This window comes from Rhamphochromis sp. 'chilingali', assembly GCF_963969265.1.
Source record: "Rhamphochromis sp. 'chilingali' genome assembly, chromosome: 8".
Classification (NCBI taxonomy): Eukaryota; Metazoa; Chordata; class Actinopteri; order Cichliformes; family Cichlidae; genus Rhamphochromis; species Rhamphochromis sp. 'chilingali'.
This window is the reverse complement of record NC_137935.1, coordinates 13,582,611-13,606,829: the sequence shown is the minus strand read 5'-3', so window position 1 is coordinate 13,606,829 and position 24,219 is coordinate 13,582,611. Positions and strand designations below refer to the sequence as shown.

Below are 24,219 nucleotides of genomic sequence, written 5' to 3'. Positions count from 1 at the left end.
GTGTGTGTGTGCGTGTGTGTGTGTGTGAGTGAGTGTGTGTGTTTTTATACCAGAGGTTCCCTTTTAAGCACACAGCAGAGTACTCCTCATTTTAAGAGGGCATAATGTTGTTGCATGGTTGAATGCTCAGAAATGAATTTCAAGGAACTCAAACGTTGCTGCCTTTTTTCTCTCCCCCCCCCCCCCCCCCCCCCATCGTTATTGTCCCCTGTGAGGTTAAAAATAACATAAAAGCTTGAGTCTACCTGAAGGAGCCGGATGTCATTTTTGAAAATTCTAGTCAGAGAAATCCCAGCTGTCAAATTAAGAAGGCTTACCTAAGAATACTGGTCATACAGGTTTAATGTCCTGCACAGTTTGGCCCCTGTTACTGCTTTGTGTGCATGCAGTTAATGCGCAAACGTTTAAATAAATCATAGATAGTGACTGACAGACTGAAGCATTGCAAATAAAAATGTTAATGCTTTTTGAACAGCAATTTGATGCAGACAAGTTTAAATCATATTTAGCTTTTATCAGTTTGGACTGCAGTCATTTCATTTAGCTCTAAACCCTAGAGCCAAAACAAGCACAAACACACACACACACACACACACACACACACACACACACACACACACACACACACACACACACACACACACACACACACACACACACACACACACACTGATGTGCTAAAATATTATTAATTTCCTTCTGTGAATACACACTCCAATACACCATCCAGGCTCTACTCCAAAACACCCTTTAGGTTTTTCTGACTTGGCCGATCTTATTCCTGTCAACCGTGCCGCTGCATCATTTCCTACCAGATGTTTGCTTTCTCCCAGTGTGGAAATCAGAGATTGTTACAGCTTGTCTCCTTTATGTCAGGATTTGTTTGGTTCAAACTGGGGGTTTTGACTTAAAAGCAGCATCAGGAAAGACAATACTGGAACTTTATATCAATCTTAACTTACATTCAATGCTGTAATCGCTTAATAAAAACATCAGTGTTGTTCTCAAGCAGTTAGAGGACACCTGAGTTCAAATCTGTGTGGGCTTCTGCATTGGAGCTACTGTAGCGTGACATTACGTCTGCCGCGCTTTGATTTGTGCAACTGCTTTTAATGGGATGAAATGAATGAATTCAGTTTGTGCCTCGCTGATGAGAGACTTCAACCGCTTCTTGTTCTGATGATCAAATAGCTTTTTGGATTTGATCGATGGATTCCTTTTTACGTCTTGGACAGCAGCTAAGCAGCCTGTCAAACCCGTCCTGCCTGTCAGGAAAACGTCTGCCCGTCCTGACTTTAGAAGAGCAGAGAAGACTCTGTTTGTACTGATGAAATGCAGCAGCTTTATTGGCCTTGCATGAGAAGACCCGTAGCTAATTGGTCACTAAACGCTTAAATAAATCTGTTAATATGCTTCCTTTGGGCACCCATTTTATTTTTGATGATTTGAGGCAGATTCTGAACAATCGTTTGTACCCATTAGCAGCAGTAAATCACATCTTGGTTGTACCATTCGGTGTATTCATGCAGAAATGCACTACTCTTGCCCATTAGATATTTCAGATTGGCCTGAGGACCGTGACAAGGTGACTTGACGTGGCACCATCGCTCCCTTCTAATTTGAATGTCTTTCTCTTTGGTTTTGCTATTAAAAGAAAGTCATGTCCTCAGCCGATTGTCTTCACTGACGTCTGGTTTATGTCGTTGGTGTAAGCTGATGATTGCGAGCCAGTTATATCCCTTTTCAGAGACTAACTCCCAGAGCTTAGCGTAATTCTGATTATGTATTGCATGATTAACTAAACAAGAAATTAGTCAGTTGTGGTCCAGCTTGGAACAAACAGCATTCCTGGCAAGGCTGCTGCATGAGTATTAACTGTCAGTGCAAAGATTTGGAAGCCCTCAGAGACCACCGCAGAATGGCAAAGAAGTGTCTCAGTCTTCTTGATGTCAAAGTCAAAGCATTTGTAGATATCAGGGTGTTTGTGTCACTCCCAGCAGGAAACTCATATGAAAGTGAAGACTTCAAGAACTGTTGAACTTATTCATTTAACATGTCAATTATCTTATGAACAAAACGCAGTCATGTTTGGTTCTTTTTAAGCAGTTCAGAAAGCCAAAGCATCACATACACATAAAATTGTTGTTGTCGGTTCATCATTGCAGGAAAAACATAAGCCCAATATCCCCTCATAGTTTACCACACTGTAGAAGCAGGAAATAAACAATATGCAAGAATGGGACTGCATCAGGCATTAGTAGTCAGTACCACAATACCAGTCGAGTTACACAATTGTTGATGCCTAATTTGATACACAGATTGCCGAATGCGTGCAAATGATCTCAGACTAAGTTATAAACACAGACAGACTGCCAACTCTTTGGAGTCTGTGCCGATAGCACAATTCGCCTGCAGCGCTACTCTTTATAGTAAGACACTCAACTCAGCTGGTTGCATTTGGTTTTCCTAAATAAAGGCACGGTTGCTGAGTGTCTATGTCCTTTAGCAACATCACTATTGTGAAGGTTCCATTTAGATTCAGAATGGTAAGTAGTTACTGTGAATTTCTGTGTAAACAGCAGCAAATATGTGATTTCCCCCCCGATTTTTTACAGTTAGTTGCTGTATTATTATAAACAGATTGCCTGAAATTGCCAGCTTGACCCCATTCAGTCAGACTGTTGGTAGACATGATATGATAGCAGTCACTCTAAACACAACAACTGTGAGTTGCAGTCATCAAAGAAACCGTTTCAAAAGATTAAAAGTTCATACCACATGGTCACAATGATTTTGGTCGTGCTGCAGATCAAAATCATATTATTCAAGTAGAATCATTTTTATTGCCAGTACTGCTGAAATGTTTGTAAGGAAGGTTTGTCGTTCACAGCCCATGGCCACCATGTTGAAGGCCCACACTATCAAACAGGAAACGGGGGATTCCAAATTGTTTTATAAGGGGGGGGGGGGGGGGGGGGGGGGGGGGGATTTTGGAGTGTGCCAAAAACAGAGGGGAGATTAGCACTGTTTGCAGTAGTTTTCAAATCTCTTTTAAACATCGTGAGTAAATTTGATTTTGTCTTTCTGCTTAGAAACCCTATCAATGGAAAGCAATGGATACAACGTATTTCAAAAGGCTTTTACTTTGAAGATGAACAGTCTTCAGTTTGTGTTGCACTTTCCACAGTTTCGCTACAGCTGTGAGAGTGGCTGGACTGGACAGTGTTTGTAGACATGCAGTCAAACTATGTCAGCAGCAATATGCTAGCAACGAAAGAAATCACAAGGTTTTTGCCATCTGGTTGGGAAAGATGTTTTTCCCTAGTGACGGGTGGTTGCCAGCAGGTCACTGACCAGCCTGTAGGCCTGTGTGATTGGATTTTTAGCAATTATTTTTCCTTGCAACTGCCATCGAACTCCAGCAACCACTTGCAATCAGTCTGGCAGTACTAATTTTACCCTTAGAGCTGGTAGTTTTCACACGGTCAGATGGTCATAGATCAGTGTCCAGACATGTGCGACAGGCGCCTTATTCACTTTACTCTACATTGTCTTTACGATTGTTACACATTCAAAATGGCAGACAAGTTAATGCCATGTGGATAGTAGTCATGTGTCTGCAAAATCTCACTGCACCACAAAAGATCATTCCTGCCTCCGAGTGTGCTTCTTCCATCACAGACTCTTAGAAATACACTGTGTTCCAAAGAGATATGCTGAGCAATGGCATTTACTCCTTACCTCATTCATAATGTTGTTTAGCATTTAAAATGTTAGGAGAATTAAAAACTTGGTTTTCATTTGAAGGGGTCTTTAAATGTTGTGAGTTTCTTTTTTTAATAGGAAATTCTTTTTTTTCCAGGCTTTTTGCTGGAAACATTACATTTGAATGCTTTTGCAATCATGCCTCGTCGTCAGCTCCTCAGAAAACATCCTGATGCCGTGCATCTTCGGAGCCGCTTCATTGAACCAAATTGATCTTTTCTGGCACAAACTGGTAAATTGGCACCAGTTTCATGCACAGTTACATTTGTTAGGCTGACACATACCTTAGTGTGGGCGTTGGATGAGGAAGCCTAATTGACCAGAGTCCACTCTGTATAGCACAAACTCACAGAAAGACCCCTGCAGTGGGGAGAGACACTGATTGGAGGCAGAAGGAGCCAAAGCTACCTAAAGAATTCTCTCATGTAAAACTAGGTCAAATTAATTGGCTCACGCTTGCCAAACAATAAAGAGGACAGTGGTGAGCAGTGTTTTATGTTGCTGCACGCAACAGCTGCTGCATGCTGGACTTCATACCAACATGGATCTATCAAAACATCCAAGTTCCCTCTGTCGACAGTTGCAGTAGTGGAGGTTGACAGGTGTTGATTGGAGCTTTGCGTGCTGGATCACTGAGCTAATGTGACTTTGAGGCAGGTCATCAAAGCAGTCTGAATTTGCTTTGAGTTAACCATGATGGATGTGGAACTTTGAAAACACTGATGCGGAACAGATTTTTGCACCCGGTAACAGACCAGAAAGCCTCATCCTGGTGCAAAAATAGTTGTTTATATAATGCTTGCAGTGGTTTCTTACAGTTTGCTGGTTGTGTTTGCGCTGCTGTAATGAAACTGTCACATTTTAGCCATGCACATTTTAGCTGATGCACATGAAATAAGTAGCCCACATTTCCCCCACATCAGAAAGAAAAATATGGCACACAACGTTAACCATTATGCTCACAAACTAATCAGCATTTTGCTTGCTGAATGACTTGCTTTGATGTTTGGTACACTGACTGCATTAGTGATTTGCTATCCACAGCACACTCTTACAGTCCAGTAACGCTCAGCATTGTGCTGCTACGTTTTAGAACCTTTAAGGCAGTAACTTCAACATTGAAGAGTGGAATAATACCTACATTCAGGAGCTCAGTTTTCCATCTTTGACTTTAACAGATATTTATGAGCATTTTTTGTTTTTCAAATTAAGGCAACAAAGCAATAAAAAAATCTATGTATAGATCCCTTGAAAGTGAAAAGACTCAAACTAGGCCTGTGTAGAGGACGAAAATCTCATCTGGGTAATATAAGACATGAGCTTGGCTGATATTGGGGTTTTTAATTCCAATACCAATACCGATATTTGGTGATCAAAAAATCAGATATTCAAATATAGCGCCCAAAATATATTTTTTTAATTTTACGCTATTGTTTGTTTCATTGTGTCGCAAAATAAACTGTTTACGGCAATATTTTTCATCGCAACGCCCAGCTGAAAACAGTTCGTGCAAGTCGAGTTGCCTGAGATTCACAGAATTTACAGAAAATGTAAAAAATTTTTGATATATATCGTTGTCGGGACGATAAATGTCTTATACTGGGATATGAGATTTTGGTCATATCGCACAGCCCTATAGTTATAACTATAGGCCATCATGGAAACGCCTTATTACTATGGGGAACAGAGCTTTCAGTTGCTCTGCTCCCCGGCTCTGGAACTCTCTTCCTCCAGCCATAAGAAATATTGACTCCCTTTCCGTATTTAAGACACAGCTGTTTAAACTGGCTTATTCGCTTTAGTGCTGATTTTGTCAAGCTCTGTTTTGCAATTTTAACTTATTTTATATATTTTATGACTATTGTTCCTTTTATTAATTTTGTTCTTTGTAAGGTGACCTTGAGTTTCTGAAAGGTGCCCTCAAATAAAATGCATCATTATTATTAAAAGTAGCTGGGTGCCAGGTGGGTAACCCAAGTGGGCCCCAACCATCAGACCTGCTTCTACCCATCTGGGCCCCAGACTCATTTGTTGACTGGGCCTGATTTGGGGCCCATCCGGGTCCCATCATTAATCCATCTGGGCAAACACATTTGGGGCCACCATGGAAACTGAGGACAAAATTAGCTGGGTCCCAGGTGGGTAACCCAAGTGGGCCCCAACCATCAGACCTGCTTCTACCCATCTGGGCCCCACATATTTTTTTTGACTGGGCCTGATTTGGGGCTTATTCGGGACCCAGCATAAACCCATCTGGGGAAACACACTTTGGGCCACCATGGAAACTGAGGACAAAATTAGCTGGACCCCAGTTGGGTTTCCCAAGTAAGCCCCAAATATTAGCCCTGCTACTCCCTATTTGGGCCCCACATATGTGTGTTGACTGGGTATTTATTTACTTGCTCGTCCTCTGTGTGACTGTTCGCATTAGCTGGTAGTTTGTGGGATTTTAAACACGTTTCTGTCCATCTCGTGGGCAGATGATGGAACATCAGCACTCGTAACATAGCTGAAGGGTGTTTCTCCCATCTCTTTTCGAGACTGGCGTGTACAGTGCAGTTTTATAGTCCACATTAGACTTTATGTAACCATCCATACTACAGAGGTAACCCCTCATTTAGGAACAAGCGCCTTGATTTGTCTTTACTGATCCTTCTGTTATTCAGAGCTTCCTAGTTTTGTCTCACCTGTACTCACTGAGTTGATATTCACATGTGTGCCTGCATCCATGTGTTGCTGCATAAGATTGAGCACCGTCACCAAACGAGGAAAACATATTGCAGTAAACAGTGTATTTTGCAACACCATGAAATAAAGGATAGAGCATGAACGACAGAGATGAAAAGGTTTTCATTTCATCATCTTTTATATATTGTCATATTGCACAGCTCTAATTCACACAGAATATGTAAAGCACATTAAGATACCGGTTCTACGGCAACAGTAAACCTTTGCTTTGTAATAAGAGCGCATACACAGCAAGACCTTTTGTTTCTTTTGTGTCATTACTCGTGTCCGTGCCCGGAGAGGTCAGAGCTGTCTTTGCAGCATAAGGGAGTCCTAAAAAATATTAAGGAAGGGATGTTAATATTGTGTGTTTGTGTAGTTGTGTAGACAGTGAGGCAAAAAAGAAGCACAGAGAGATCTAGTGGTAAAGTTTTACAGGTGGGCTTGCCGTCCATGCTCCATTTTTAAGAGACTAATGATGTTTCCACTGGTGACCAGTCCGGTTCACCCACCAGGGGAGATGAGACTTGCAGGACTCATTTCAGTCTCACCCCTTTGCCAATTATATCGTCACTTTGCTCTTTGGTCTCACCTCAGATGCGTCACAGCTTCTGAATCACAGTTCTGCAGAGTAAAAAATATCCAAATGAGGTGCATTGCGTTTGTTCTAGCCGTTGGTCTCCCTGCAGATCGTTGGCCATAAATGATGTATCTTGGAGGAGTGTGTCATTTACACCCCAGGCGTAGGCGAAGGTCGTGATGATTCAGACCAGGTGCACCCTGGGTAAACAACACACACCAATGAGGTATATTTTCTCTTTAAATAAGACTTTTGCTCCGAGTGTGAACACATGCACAACACAAAGCTATTATGCATTGTGTGCTGTGACATTTGATTTGAAAAGGGCCGTTTATGTTGAGGTCTGAGACAAAGCAAGCCATTAATGCTACTGTTCATAGCTTGAGAAAGCTGCCTTAAGCTACTGGAATTAATTTCCGGGCAGTTTCTGCAATTCAACACAAACACTGAAAGGATTTTGAAATGTTATTGTTTGTATCTTCTTTTAACCATTTGAACATAAAAAAAAAAAACCTTTTTAACTTCTTCAGCATTTTAAAATCTTTGCTTTTATTAAAAGATTGATTTTTTTTTATCTTTAAAACCGCTCGTTTGTTAAGAAATGATACCTTTTTTTCTCTTGACTTGGTAGTGGAGGTAGGAAATGGCCTGTCTGATGGCAGGAGATGAGTTTTGCACTAAGATGCTTGAAGATTATAGTCCGGTTTGACTATCATAGTAAAGCAAAATTAAACTGGATGTTTTTGGTGTCGGTAATACATTAATTTTAAAATTGTGGTGACAGCCCTGTAAAGCTGCTGTGTGGTCCGTGTGAAAGCAGCAGGGTTTTTGTCTGAGGAGAGCGTCCTTTGTGCCTTTTCTGTTGTTGCTCGATCGTCTCGGCAGATGGAGGGGAAGTTCGTTGTGGCCAGATTAACGCTGTCATCTGGTTTGAGGTGTAACCTGGCATTGCACCCTACGGGCGTGGCTATGTGAGGCTAAAGAAGGTTCCAGAGGTCAATCCCACCATAGCGAGGCAACTCACAGGCTGCTGTTATTCCGCCTTACAAATTAAACCTGCATTACGCTGCGCCTCTGTAATGTTACGCTTGTTCATGTAATGCGTTCTTGAAGGAAAGCGTTCCTCTTTTTCACTGAAAAGTGTGATGTTTAGTGTGTGTGGGATTTTGTAGCATCACCGTAAAGTTAAACATATGTGGTTTAGTGTGAAAATGAAGTGCACTGTATAACAGAAACATGTGTAACCCTGAGCGGGCTCCCTTCTAGCAGCACAGGGCTGGCAGAGTTGAGCCTTAATCCCAGTGATCGTAGTCATCATTTTAGTAACACAACAAAATTTAACAGACCTTTATACAACAGAAGTCAGATAGGTGCATTAAGTGTGTTTTAAACTCTTGGAGGTTTTTAACATTACACAGCAGCTGACAGTGTGCTGCTCCTGTGACAATCATGCATGCGGGATATGCCCATGGTACTCCAATATTCTCTTATTACTTATTTGCAAAGTTCAGGGTTATCAAAGTTAAAGCAGAAATTACGTATAAAAAGGAGACGTGTCAGTCAGAGAGTCATGAGTAAAAACCTATAGAAGTCTGTCTGTGTGTAGATTTTGGGCAGCAAGCTCCGTGCTGTGGCTCCAAGTTTGTATTTTTTTAAAATATGTCACACACTCTGACCTGAACAGCCTGCTGGTTTGTTCGCTGAACCATCTGAGCAGTCTGTCACCTTCCAATATTGAAAAGCACTGACAAGATAAATCGCTGCCCGACGATGTGCCTGCATGTGTCAATCACAGATGTTCCCTGCACTGCGAACAGCTGTGAGCATGATAGAGTGCAGTTACATACTACAGATAACAGACAGTCACACACATACACAGCAGAAGTCAAAGTGATGTTAACAGAGAACATATCATATGCAGAAAGTGCTCTAGAGTTTTGTTTACACCACAGAGGAAGACAGTTAACCTATTCAACCACATGAAAACGCACCACTAACTGGAGTATCATGATCATCAAGCAGTGGTTGGTCATGGGAATTATCAAACGTTAGCTCTAACATCTACAAAGTGAGGCTGTGCAGCAAGTCTGCAAATCCGTCTGGCTCACAAAGACACTGGAATCACCAATGAAGGTGCATCCCATCTGGCATTGCATTACAAGTGTCCAATAAACAGTAAAAGTAATAAAGACTTATGGAAACTTGTCAATTTATTGGATAAACATGTGTTATCCCCTAACAGTGGTGTCTATTCTTGTGCTGTGTGCATACACTGGAGAGGAAATAGAGAGGGATCCCACAGCTGCCGAGTACTTTGCTTTGAGTTTTATTCATATCCGTCATGCAGGTACAATTAATGTAATAAAAGGACTTTTAGGGGATGCATTTATCTGCAAAAAATGCTAAAATATACAGGAATGAAGAAGAGTGTAAAAATAAAAGCAATATCGTGTGTATTTTATTTTTTCGAAAAGTTTTGGTCAAATATTTTATTTATATTTTTCAGAAGAATCCTCAGAAATAATTGTTAACTCGGTATTTATTAAAGTGGTTATGATCATCCTTTTAGCCATAATCACGCACCGATAGAGCAGCTTCCTGTTCATATTATATAGTGATTGGCCTGTGGTTCCAGAATCCTCTTTTTACTTTAAATATTAAGTGGTGGGCAGCTGATTTGAATCTTAAATCATCCTGTTAGTTTCCACTTTGCACTGAGGCTCCTTGCCTCACTTCCAAAGCTCAAATGTTCACCAACTATTGGATTGTTAACCCTCTAACAAGGAACGTGAGCGGGGTTAATCCGTTGTGAGACAGGTTAGTTTTACCCTGTTGTTGCAATAGTATTCCTACTTAGTACAGCAGGAAGTGTGGGTTCTTTATGATTTTTACCAGAAATCGTCAGCCTTATATTACTGCAAAGAAAACAAAAACAAATTAACACAAAATAAACTAACAACCTAAAAATACTCATTTGAAAAATATCAGCATAAACAAAATGTTTTAGTTTTAAGATCATGGTCCTTGACCTGCTCTCTGTGTATGTTAGAGTAAATCCTCGTAAAACAGGCGTTGTTGTTTCCATAAATCCTCACTTTGCTTTCTAGCCCTCAAGTGTTTAGTGCAGCTCTAACATCAATTTAGGTTGTGGATAAAATTTTCACTGTGTTTTGTGCTTCCAGGGATGGTGAAGCAATTGCCATTAGAATTAGTACCTCAGGCTGGTTATGCTCAAAATAGGAACAACCTAGCAAGCAGAATATAAAGCCAAACAGTAGATTATAATCTCAGTGATCTGTCAAACCCTAGAATAATTGGCTCTTTGGGATGACTGAGAATTGAAGTCAGAGGCAGCGTAATGACTTTACTTGAAGTAACACTCCTGTCTATAAGCCTCGCTAGGTTTCATTAGTGTGATCAGGAAGGTTTGATAAGAGGGATTTCTCCTCGGCACCATCAGGAGGGCCTGTAAGACTGACCAGAAGAGATTCCTTATTACAGCATCACATAAGTAATCTTTATTCTGCTCCAGGGGAAAAAACACTGCTTGTTAATTTTCACCGTTAGTGAGGAGCAGACCTGCAGTGCACTTATTTCTGTTGTCGACATTTAGCTCAAATGAAAAAGGATTTGCATTCAGCGTCAAACTGCTGCAGTTAATAGAAGTTCAGTGAATTGAAACGTTACTTTGCTTGGACTTCCCTCCCAGTTAAGGCTGTTGTTAGTGAGTCTAGGTCAAGATTCAAGGGAATAGATTCTCCTCAGTAGGAAAAGTATTTTAATTGAACCCCCCCCTCCCTTTTTTTTTTTTTTTGTAAATGTCAGCCATGTTCACAGCAGCCATATCAGTATTAATTTCTGAGTCAATTATCTGCTGTTGTTCAGTGGATGGTGCTTGGTGCGTTCTGTGGGACTATCTGCAGACACACAGTGTTTCAGCTCTTTTACTAATGATTTGTGCCACAGCTCTGCTGCTTATTCATTGATAAAGAATGCAGAGTAAGGAGCTTTTGATGGTTGATACGTCAGTACGGTATGTAACCCAGTCAGTAAACTACTCATATACCATTATGTAAGGTCAAATAATGTTATATGGGTGTTTCAGGACAACATACGTAACAAGAAGAATGTACTAGACTACTACTACATCATTGCACACAACTGAATCATTCCCTTTTTGCGAGCCGTCAATGCACAAATAACCTATCCTAATTTGTAGGGGTGCAACGATATTCGTATCGATATTGAACCGTTCGATACAGTGCTTTCGGTTCGGTACGCATATGTATCGAACAACACAACATTTGTAATTTATTTTATCAACTTTCCTTCTGACGATGCTGTCTGTGTGGAGCGCTCAGTGAATCTGCGTTCGACTACTCCGCCTAGGCTGCACTGTCGAGCGCAGATCCACTGAGCGCTCCACACAGACAGCATAGTCAGAAGGAAGAGCGCAGGGCACCTCCCCCACCCTCATTCAGATCTGGCGTTTGGAATTATTTTGGTTTTCATGTGACGTATGACCCTGAAGGTAAGCGAGTCATGGACTAAAGTAAAACAGTATGTTGGATGTGCCATGCAATGCTCAATTACATGGGTGGGAACTAGTGTGTTAGCGCAGTTAGCTCGTTAACGTGTTGGCCGTCTAGCCCCATGCACGGGGCGATCGGCGGTAGCTCGTTAACGGAGATTTGCCATGTTGTGGTGTTAAGGTCATTTCAACGAGATTAACCTGAAAGCACTAGTGGGAACACAACGAATATGACTGCACATTTACGCCGACATCATCCTAGTGCAAAGACAAGTGGAAGCAGACAAAAAAAAGCAAGCATGCTACTAACTTTAGCCGAGTCATTTAGACAGCTGTTAGCACATGATTCTCCTTATGCTGCTGAGAATATAACCCAGAAGAAGCGGATAGTATAGCTTTTATTTTGGAAAGAGCCATTTCTCTGTAATAAACTCTCTTTTCCAAAGATGCATGATTCCTCAATCAGATACAGGGCTCGCAATATCGCTAGCCCGACGTCCTGGGGCTAGCGATTTTTTCAGTCGGGCTACCAAAATCTATCTCTTCCCTGCCCGTCGGGCTATTGTAAGAAGGAAAAATATATGTCAATGCTTTTGCATTCTTTCAGAAATGTAGCTGGGTAATTATGTCATTGGCATCGGTGAGCCACTGTCAATATGTGACATATTGAAATCGCGTTTGAATTTGCGCTTGTTTTTTTGCTTTCACTTTGCAATCGTGCGAACTGTGTATAGAGAGCGACAGCACTGATCTGTGAGTGATGATAATTTGTGCACCAATTCCTCTGACATCGTCTTATTAATTGTTAGCTTACTATGCAAACATGACAAGTGAAATCTCCCGCAGCTTAAACATGTGAGAGGTTGATCGCGCAGAGAATCGCTGAGCTTATGTGAGTCCGTGTGTAAAAGCAGCAGGATTTATATTTGACTACGATGACCTGGATGACTGAGAACCTTCACAGACAGATATATATTTTAGTTCTGCTGAGCCAAATAAGACAGGTCAGGGTGAAGAAGTGACAGCCAAAGAAAAGCTTACCACAAAACGGAGAAGTTATGACAAATCACACTATAAGGCAAAAAGAAAGTGCAGCTTTATGGTTTCATGGACAAAAGAATTTCTGTGGCTGCAATATGACGAGCTAAATAACCAGGGCTGCACATAAGTGGTCCGCAGGTGCGCATTCGCTGTCAAAATAAAAAACACGCACAAGGGTTAGGGTTAAATTTAAAAACTGTACTTTTGAGTTAAAATATATATTTATAATTTTAATAAATGACAAATTAAAAAGGCATGAACATTTTTTTATATCGAAAAAATATCGAACCGTGACACCAAAGTATCGAACCGAACCGAACCGTGAATTTTGTGTATCGTTGCACCCCTACTAATTTGATATGTGCAAGATATGCACTTTTTTCCAGAAGCCTTCTTTCAGTAGTGTTTATTAGCTTATAAAGAGAACAGGAGGTTTCTTTCAACATGTCTGACGGTTGCCTCAAAGCTCTGAAGCACTGCCAGCTGTCCCTAGAGGCTAAGCCATCACACAATGGCTTTTGTGTCCCCAGGTTGTTCTGTTTGAACTGTAGTCTCACACTGAACATCTTTTACAGAAAACTTCAGGACAGCACCTCACATGTACCCCTGATGTATTCCAATATGCGTCTCTTTAAGATCATATTGAGTCACATTTACCCTGAAGTGGCTCCTGAAAGCCCACTGAAGTTAAATCGGCTGCTTTGAGGCTTAACTTTATGCCGACACAGCTTTAATGATTAAGATTTTGCATTTATTGCCTAATGAGAATTTTTCAGTTAAAAGAAGTTTGGAACTAGAACATTCTAAATTACTAATAAAAACATTTCAGTTCAGTATCAGCTTTGTAGCTGTTCTGAAATAGTCATGCAACTGTGAAACGTAGGATAATATCAAGCGGGCCTAAAATTACACTAGCCTAAAAACATGACCTGCTTTGTTTAGCTCTCTCCTGTGACTCTGTCAGCAAAGTGGCAGCAGGGAGTCATGCATTAAATTACATATATTAGAATCTATAGAGTCTAACCTGTATAGATTTTTTTCAGAGGGGGAATTTACTCATTTCTATTTCAAGCCCAGGGGTTGGTTGGTCTTCTAAATTGATCTGGCGAACACAGCTGCTTCTAAGAAGCCTGCTCCAACCTGATAAGCCCAGTAACCATGGCACCTTTACCGGCATAGCTTAGACATCAAATATGCTTCATTTCAGATGGGAAGGTGAAGTCATGAACCTCCTCAGGTATCAAGTCTGCCCCCAGAAAGGCAGAAATGATTCTGACACCTGTGAGACACAGGAGAAATTTTTCAGCCCCGAGAACTGCCCTCCAGTGTGTTCAGTAGCTGCAGCTGCAGAACAGAAACAACCACATTCGCTGTCCATTCGTAGTCTTTTTGACTGGTTTTGAATCTCCATTAAGAGAAGTACAAGATAAATATAATCTATCCTTTGATCTCTTTAAAAGAGCACGCTGCGTTACAAAGCTCTTACAGTGACTAGTGACATTTTCAAACCAACCAGATCCATTCACACCAAAACAACCCAGGAGCTGAACTGAGTAATTTTGAATGAGTACGCTGGTAGCCTTCAGCAGTCCAGAAGAAAATCTCCATCAAATAAAATGAAATAATAGCAGTGGTTAGAGCCTGACCTTAATAACCCAATAAACTATCAAGTGTGTGCAGGGTGTAAATAGACATAGGTGGGATTTCATCATAGGCAAACAGAAAGTGACAATATTTGTTTCATAGACATTTCAGGCACTGTTTAATTATTTATTGGTGAACATACACACAAGCAGGCTCATTGAATCCAAAAACTCTTATAGAGGTGTGCAGGTTCAGTTTGATGTGCATTTACAACTTCCTGCCTTCATCTGTGTGTTGACCCGCTCTGCTGGAAGGATTAATCGTTTCAGCCATAGTAAAGGGAAAATCATCTCTAACTATACTCGCCCCATGTACTGAGGGATCGATTCCACTCCAGCCCATGTGCTACACGTCTTTTCCCTGCGCTCTCTTTGACTGCCTTGAATGTTCAGCAGTCACTTCATTTTTCAAGCAGACATGTTTCGTGACTTGCTTTATGTAAGCGCTGCTTAAATGTTTGGACAAAGACATCTGATCATATGATCTGAAGTTATTCTGAAATAACAAGATACTTGGTAGGTTGATAAAAGGTGAAACCAATCCTTAGTACAAAATATCAATAAATTAACCTACAGTGACACCACCACCTCTGTGGTTTAAGCAAGTTGAAAGAAATATTAAAAACTAAAGTTCAGACTCCTCTGTAGTCCTGTCCCCTTAGTCTGTTGCACAGTATCAAATAATTTATAATAATGAAACATATTAAAATTTCAGTTTTATTTGTGGTTGTATGTCCACATTTTAGAAAATTAAGCTTGCTTAATTGCCTATGAAAAGCTCATTTTTACTTTTCTTAGGCCTCACATGTGCTCTTTGTTATGAGGTTGTGTGTGTGTTTGTCTTAGAGTTTTTAAGATTTCTGCAGCATTAGAGTAATCCAGTGATTATAGACAGTACTTCTGCTGCTACACTGCAAAAAGTGACTGCGAACAGTTGGGTCGGAAAACTTCATTTTCTAAATTGTAAACAAATACACCATAAAACAGCATTTATGCTGCTCCTAAAGTGCATCACAGAGGGTGTAGCGTCACCGTTTTTCGAAAGTGACCAATCAGACTGGGCCCTTTCTTTCATTGGGCTCTGCCCCCCAAACTTTTAAAAGCTGATTGATTCGAGCGAGCAGAATTCATCTCTAGGAGTGGGTTTTGATTATCGATTTATCGATTAAAATCGATTCTAGCTTGGATAACGTGATATCGATTCATTAAAATCCTGAATCGATTTTTTTAATATAAATTTACTTTACGCCAGAATCTCAGTTACAGCTAAAACAGTAAATGAGAGCAGGTACACGGATTCTGCACAAAGACGTAAACACAAAATGCGGATCAGAATCAGTGAGCTGTCGCCTTTCTCACCCGACGGCACGGACAGCTCACAGCTCGCTGATTCCGATGTTTCGGCGGGTCCGCGCTTTGTGTTTACGCCCTTTTTGCGCTGATTCTGAAGCTGCAGGTTTTTATCTCTCTCCAAACTATTTAACTGAACCAGCAGCAAAAGAAGATCCAAGCTACGCTTCACATAAACATCGTCTTGAATTCCCTCTTACTTTCGCTGTTTTGCTTCCACCATGATAAAATCCCACTTCATGCACAGCTCTCTCTCTCTCTCTCTCTCTCTCTCTCTCTCAGTGTACTTCAAGAACAGTTTCCCGTCTAAAAATCTGTTTTCTGCATTAGTCGCTTGCTTGTTAAGCACAAGTCTACAGTTGTTTACAGCGCTGTCGGACGCTGTTGTTTTTCCTTTTACTTACTTCCGAAAAGAAGTAAGTAAAACATAAGGCAAAGCCAGTGGAGAGCCACGAGTCACGTCCCCTCAGGTCTGGGTGGGAATTAATTGCAGTCTCTTTCTGAACAATTTCATACAGGCAACCTTTGATAAAAGTGAATCGGAATCGAATCGATTCTAGAAATCAGTGATGACACCCAGCCCTATTCATCTCAGAGAGCAGAGCTGCGTGGCTGTTTTGTGCACTTTGCTGCTGAGTTCTGCGTGCGGAGGTTGTTGAACTTAAATTTAATTGCATGAGTGGCAATGAATACCAACAACTGTGAAATTTAATTATTTCCTCATGATTATGTTCTATCTTGTGCACAGTTTTTGGCATGAACATAATAATGCTATAGTTGAGATTTCCTTGCCTTATAAGCACTTACTTATAAAAACTGCTTATTGCTGACATACCATTAGACCTGAACACATTTTTACTATGATAACCCCAAAACTCTCTTGTAAACTGTTTTGTAAATATAGCTGTCGTGACTTTTATTGTACTTACAGCTTGTTGAAAATAAGCCTTCAAACTAAAGAAGATAAAAGGTTATTTTCCGCATCTGTTTTTAGCTTTTTGGCTTTGTGCTATTAGAGCGGCGTCACCTTGAAACGCACACCCTCTTTTTGTATCATTTAAAGATGACTGAAAACAAAGCAGGGATTAACAGCTCCTTTTAAGAGCTTGTGAGAATAATTGTGAGCCGCTACGAATAATTTCCTCACAGAGATGCATTTATATTCTATGTTCAGGCAAAAAAAAGCAATTTATTAGCTCTAAAATAACACTGCTCTGTTTTCACACAGCCTTGACTCATATGCAATTTGTGATAAATCAATGGTGCCAGCCGAAACATTTCCTGGTTTTGTGGCATTTACGGCTTTATTTCATTATTCATCTATTCCTCCCCGCACTGAAAAGTGACTAATTACCCAAAAGACGAACAAAATACGTTCAGAGGTCCTGCTGGAGTTTTCTTTGAAATCTTCTAGTGGAGATGACCGCCGTGCATTTTGATCTTCTAATCAGCGCACTTGTACATCTTCACTGCCTCCAAATGAGAACATTAGTGTGACGGCTGCAGTCACAGAAGTAGAGCTACAGCATTAAAGGACATTCAGCTTTCAAAGCGTTTCTATATTGAAGACATGGAACTTAAAAAGAAAGTTGTGGAACGTAACATTTTGTAGTTAAACTTTATTATCATTTTGTTCAAGAGGGTCAAGAGTTCATCATTATTTACTGACTCAGATATATATATATATATATATATATATATATATATATATATATATATATATATATATATATATATATATATATATATATATATATTTATTAGGGGTGCAACGATACACAAAATTCACGATTCGGTTCGATACTTTGGTGTCACGGTTCGATATTTTTTCGATACAAAAAAATGTTCATGCATTTTTAATTTGTCATTTATTAAAATTATAAATATATATTTTAACTCAAAAGTACAGTTTTTAAATTTAACCCTAACCCTTGTGCGTGTTTTTTATTTTGACAGCGAATGCGCACCTGCGGACCACTTATGTGCAGCCCTGGTTATTTAGCTCATCATATTGCAGCCACAGAAGTTCTTTTGTCCATGAAACCATAAAGCTGCACTTTCTTTTTGCCTTATAGTCTGATTTGTCATAACTTCTCCGTTTTGTGGTAAGCTTTTCTTTGGCTGTCACTTCTTCACCCTGACCTGTCTTATTTGGCTCAGCAGAACTGAAATGCTTTTACACATGCACTCACATAAGCTCAGCGATTCTCTGCGCGATCAACCTCTCACATGTTTAAGCTTGCTGCGGGAGATTTCACTTGTCATGTTTTTTAGATTAGATAGAACTTTATTAATCCCTCGGGTGGGTTCCTCTGGGAAATTCGATTTGCATAGTTTGCATAGTAAGCTAACGATTAATAAGACGATGTCAGAGGAATTGGTGCACAAATTATCATCACTCACAGATCAGTGCTGTCGCTCTCTATACACAGTTCGCACGATTGCAAAGTGAAAGCAAAAAAACAAGCGCAAATTCAAACGCGACTTCAATATGTCACATATTGACAGTGGCTCACCGATGCCAATGACATAATTACCCAGCTACATTTCTGAAAGAATGCAAAAGCATTGACATATATTTTTCCTACAATAGCCCAACGGGCAGGGCAGAGATAGATTTTGGTAGCCCGACTGAAAAAATCGCTAGCTCCGGGACGTCGGGCTAGCGATATTGCAAGCCCTGTATCTGATTGAGGAATCACTCATCTTTGGAAAAGAGAGTTTATTACAGAGAAATGGCTCTTTCCAAAATAAAAGCTATACTATCCGCTTCTTCTGGGCTATATTCTCAGCAGCATAAGGAGAATCATGTGCTAACAGCTGTCTAAATGGCTCGGCTAAAGTTAGTAGCATGCTTGCTTTTTTTTGTCTGCTTCCACTTGTCTTTGCACTAGGATGATGTCGGCGTAAATGTGCAGTCATATTCGTTGTGTTCCCACTAGTGCTTTCAGGTTAATCTCGTTGAAATGACCTTAACGCCACAACACGGCAAATCTCCGTTAACGAGCTACCGCCGATCGCTCCGTGCATGGGACTAGACGGCCAACACGTTAACGAGCTAACTGCGCTAACACACTAGTTCACACCAATGTAATTGAGCATTGCATGGCACATCCAACATACTGTTTTACTTTAGTCCATGACTCGCTTACCTTCAGGGTCATACGTCACATGAAAACCAAAATAATTCCAAACGCCAGATCTGAATGAGGTTCAACTTGCCTGTTGCAAGGAGAGCTTAACTTCTGTCTCGCTAGCTTGCCCTGCGCTCTTCCTTCTGACTATGCTGTCTGTGTTGAGCGCTCAGTGGATCTGCGCTCGACAGTGCAGCCTAGGCGGAGTAGTCGAACACAGATTCACTGAGCGCTCAACACAGACAGCATCGTCAGAAGGAAAATTGATAAAATAAATTACAAATGTTGTGTTGTTCGATACATATGCGTACCGAACCGAAAGCACTGTATCGAACGGTTCAATATCGATACAAATATCGTTGCACCCCTAATATATATATATGTATATATATATATATATATATATATATATATATATATATATATATATATATATATATACATATTAAAATGTAATAAAAGGCTAAATAATTTGTTACATTCTCAGCCTAGGGATAACCTAGACATATAATGTTCTAAGCAAGGAAGGGTCAGCAACACAAGACTAACGAAAAAAAAGGTCCTAGTGTTCCCTGCTGTTCTCTAATCGAAAACAAAAGGTAAACAAAAGACAGTACACTAACCTATGCTCCAATCCAACAAAGAAGAGGAAAAAGGTTACATCAGAACAGGCTTCTAACTCTTTATTACCTGCTGCAGCTCTCAATACATACAGTGGATAATTATTCACAATTTCTAATTACTAAACTATTTACAATGATACAAGGAGTACAAATGAAATCACACTATTCATTAAGGACTCTCAGTCACACCTCACGTTCATTCAAAATCATCATGCATTCCCTTCTTTTGCTTTCCATCCGTCCGTTTTCTTAACCCCTTACCCAAATAAGGATCGTGATGGAAATCAGAAATAAACAGGCTCCAAGGTGTATTTTTATATTATTTAGTCAAGACAGAATAAGGTCTGTGAGTGTCTGATGATCTGATGACAAAGAAATGGAAACTCTTAACCTTTAAAACATGCTTATCACATTTACAGCATGTCTGCAGTTCATCAGTGATAAAAGTAGGTCTAGTAAAGGATACCACAGAAGCTATAAATCAGATTCTTCTCCCTAAAAGCTCACACAGAATTTGCAGCTGTGAAAAAGGTTTAGCTGCAAATGTTACGGTTACACAAACAACAAAGAAGACTGCTACATATAAGCAAATTACACGTGTAGACCATTCTACAATGATGATGCTGGAGAGGCATTAGAATAGAATAGAATAGAATTCAACTTTATTGTCATTGCACATGTCACAAGTACAAGGAAACAAAATGCAGTTTGCATCCATCCAGAAAGTGCTTTAGCCATAATATAGATATATTACAGAAATGGGTCTGTTATAGGTATGAGGGTACAAAATATGGGTCTATTATGGGTATGTTGCAATGTGCACGGTATGAAGGTATGTTATGAATATGCTATAAGTATGTACAGGCTGTAGTGAGTGTACAAGCTATGTACAGGATATAAATTTGAAAACTATACAGAAATATGAACTATGCAAGCTATAAACAGTTGTAAACAGTTGTAGAATTATGATTATCATATTGTACAGAATGATTCTTTATACAGAATTATACAGTAGTGCAGTTAAGATAAGTGAAATATGTGAATAATTTCTGAGTAACTTTGTACTTTCTTCAGAGATAATATGCATGTACCTTCCCATACCATAGTCAGTAACTAAAACCCAAGTTAGCAGTGGCGACCGCTTGGAAAAAAAAGAAGCAGTCGAAAGTACCTTAGTTATCTCTTAGAGAAGCTAATGTGAAGAATGCAGCTACATAGTTAGCTAATGTATTTATTGAAGTTTGTTAAACCTCTGTTTTTGTTGTTTTTATTTTCAGCAGAACAAAATTACGTTGTAAAAAAAGTTAGAAGTGAAGTTGTGTGACAGCATCATTTTCTCAGAAAAACATTGTTGATGAGTTTATGGTCTCAGTCTCTAGTTTTCAGTCATATTAAATATGTTTTTAAAAATCTAGCATTAGGGGGGCTTAGTTTGTAATTGACAAGTACATTTTCTATTAACCAATGGGCTACATCCAGCTTATGGGCTTCCATCGTTTATATGCAGTCTATGCACGATAACTTTATATTTTTATGAAATATGCACATTTCCACTATACTTCAAATTTCACACTGTAAAAATGTTTTTGGTCACATTCTCAGAAATACAGAAATTTCTGCTCATGCTTTTTGTCCCACACTATTGAATTTTTTGTCATGGAAGTTGTAGGTTTTCAGTTCAGCGTCTTGTGAAAACTAATTTCTGAGTTCCATAATCTGTTGATGATGCATCCCATAACACTTCAGCTTTTGTTGTCGTTGTTGGTTTTTGTAGCACATGGAATCAACATGGAGGAAAATTCACATAAGACAAGGTCAGTGGAGAGCCACGAGTCACGTCCCCTCAGGTGTGGGTGGGAATTAATTGCAGTCTCTTTCTGGACAATTTCATACAGGCAACCTTTGATAAAAGAGATTGAAATGTGTTAATACCTGGTGTAAAAGCAATTATGCTGTGTTATACAGAAAAATAGAGCGATATTGTGCCATGCAATATTGATTTCTCTCCATCTTTTACAGAAAAAGATTATCGATCTGTGCATAATCTTACAGGAGTCAGTGCCTCTCCTTTTCTCCTTTTTCTACTATAATTGACTCTCAATTCAAAGGAGAGTGTTCATGCATGCTACAATGTGTCTTTTGTGTACAACTTTTGTCAATCCCATCTCCCTCCCTGCTAAAGCCAGCTTGGCCTGATAATAAGATTAGAGTGTGGAGAGGCAGCTTAGTGACCTGGTCTAAGAAACAGTGATTGATTATCTGTAAAGCTGCTGCAGAAAGGCAAGGCTGGGAAAGGGGTCTCAGAGCAGAGGGTGGACATGAGGCTGCGGAGGTGAAAGGGCAACAAGTGCTATTCATATAGCACTGCACGAATGTGTCCAAAAAACCAGTATCAGAGGTTTTGCATAAAAAAAGAACGGTAACTTAACATATTTTAAGGTCAAAGGTATTTTAAGGTCATTTTAAGGCAAAGTGGCAGGAACACATAACTCTAGAAACAGTGGGTCAGACTTTTTGTAAAAGAAATTATGTAATACAGGACTTCTTCCACCATTCATCTTCTCCTCTGTGATTATTCACCTGCATGAATACAACAAAGTAAAGGCTTCAGTATGTTATAGTAGTTTTGGGTTTCTGACAGTTGTGCATTTTGTTAAAATAATACAGGAATATAGTGGTTAGCACTGTCATCTACCAACAAGCAGGTCCTGGTTTCAAATCCACTGATCTGTGTGGAGTTTGCATGTTCGCTCTGGGTACTCTGGTTCCCTCCCACAGGGGTTAGGTCAGTGGGCAATTCTAAATTGATCCTGAGTGTGAACGTTTCTTTCTCCTGATGTGTTGACCCTCTAACACATTGCCAACCTGTCCGGGTTGTACCCTGCTTGTCTCCCTATGATACCATGGAGGGACAGTCTTCACCTCCATGTGACACTGAGTTGATAAGGAGAAGAAAATAAATGATATATATAATATACTCACAAAGTTTGGGTTGAGGAAATGCATGCCGTGAATGCTACTGAAAATCATTTTAAAACCAAACACAGATAAAGTACATGCAGGAGATCATGGTCTCTGTATTCACACTTAAATCTATACAAAATGCCTAAAAAGTCTAACTCTTGACATTAAAACACAATGAAAGGAGGCAGGATGCCCCATGGACACTTACTGGGTGACGCATAGTAGACACATCCAGCTGAGAGGAGGCGTCTGGGGCCAAAAGCCAGAAATGTATCCTGCTCTCTTTCTGCATTTCTGCATCACACTTGTTGAGGTATGACAGAGGAACTGAATCCTGTTTCACTATACATTACAATTTAGGTGCACTTTACAATAATTTCACCAGTTTTGATTTAATCCTCACATTTGAATGAATGCCAGCTGGCATGTACTGAGGCACCAGCTTTTTATTTATCAACTTTGTTTCAGCGAAAAGCAAAGAAGCTCAGGAGGATTACACAAACACCACAATAAATCTCTTTCATGTCTTTGACCATAACACAGAGACACCACACCGAGAATCTCAAGGGAGCAACTGTTCTCCATCTAATCCCAAAAAAGGAGGGAGCACACGTACAAAAGCACAGTTTATAATCCATTCACAGCCAGACCCCCGAGAGGCTTTAAAAGCTTCTCTCGCTTAATCTATCATGTCAGGGTGTGGGGGCCATCGAATCCTTTTACACTTTGATATAATCCAAGCTGATTACAGTCCTCTCACCTCCCTTAAATTACTGCTGTTCTTAATTGTGTTGAGTGCAAGTCGACGTCGACTTTGCCTCCGTGTTGTGTACTGTCTTTTTTCTATGTGTGTGCAAAAAATCATTTAATTCTCCTGGAAATAGAAAGGCTGAGGTTATGGCTGAATTATAATGTCTACCATGCTGCAGCAATTTTTCTGTGCGTGTGTGCTTATGGATCTATTTGTGATTTTCTGTGGATCTGTTGGTGGTTGAAATAAAAGCCTTTTTCAGGTCTTTGAATTTAATCACTCAGTATGTCCTGCTGTCACACGCTGGTAATCTTTCTGTGTCGGTAATTTGACTTCAGATTGCTGTCAAATTAAAGGACATGTGAAGACTTGACAATCTTGGACTATTCACCCCTAGCAGTCTGCTGAATGTTTGCTAACCAGCTGACTGACTTTAAGGAAATAGTGAAAAAACAGTTCTCCAGAAGTTGATTCTGTTCATCTGGACGTAGCGTTTTGTGGGAGAAACGTTGTTGTGGTCTCATGAGTCTTTGTTCTGAATCAAGAGATGATTCTACTTCAAACATTGTACTGTTTAGTCTTGAGTTAGTTTTTTCCAAGTGCCTCTTAGGCCTCTATCTATGTTTGTGGTTCATGGTTTCTTGTGTGATATTGTTAGTTCCCTTTGTGTCCTAGTTTTGTCTCTGTCTTGTTCTGAGCATCTCCTGTGGAAGTCAGTCCTGTCTTATTTTTTCTAAATCTCTTAGCCCATGTCTTAGTCCTGGTCTCATTGTTTGTTACTTCCTGTTTTATTTTGATAGGCCCTTGTCTTTGTGTGTTTTTAGTTTTGCTTTCCCTTAGTTAGTTTGTCAGATTTCATTCAGCTTTGTTCCCTGGTGTTTCTCATCTCCTTACTTTACTGGTGTATAAATATTATCTGAGTCTTCCTTTGTTCTCCATTCTCCTGTGTTTTCTAGGAAGAATTTTGAGTTTGGATTGACCTGACCTGCTTATCTTTGTATTTTTGTTAGTCTGCAAAAAAGCTATTTAGAGTTTTACTTGGTGCTTTTGGAGTTTAACTCTGCCAGCCACATAGCCAATGTGACAGCCGGTTAATTGAGGGATTAATAA

At 39.9% G+C, this 24,219-nt stretch overlaps 1 protein-coding gene across 1 annotated transcript in view; it reads left to right on the top strand.

The window, feature by feature from the left end:
* Window positions 1–24,219, top strand: part of esamb (endothelial cell adhesion molecule b) — a 56,374-nt gene that overhangs the window by 861 nt on the left and 31,294 nt on the right. The window lies entirely within an intron of this gene.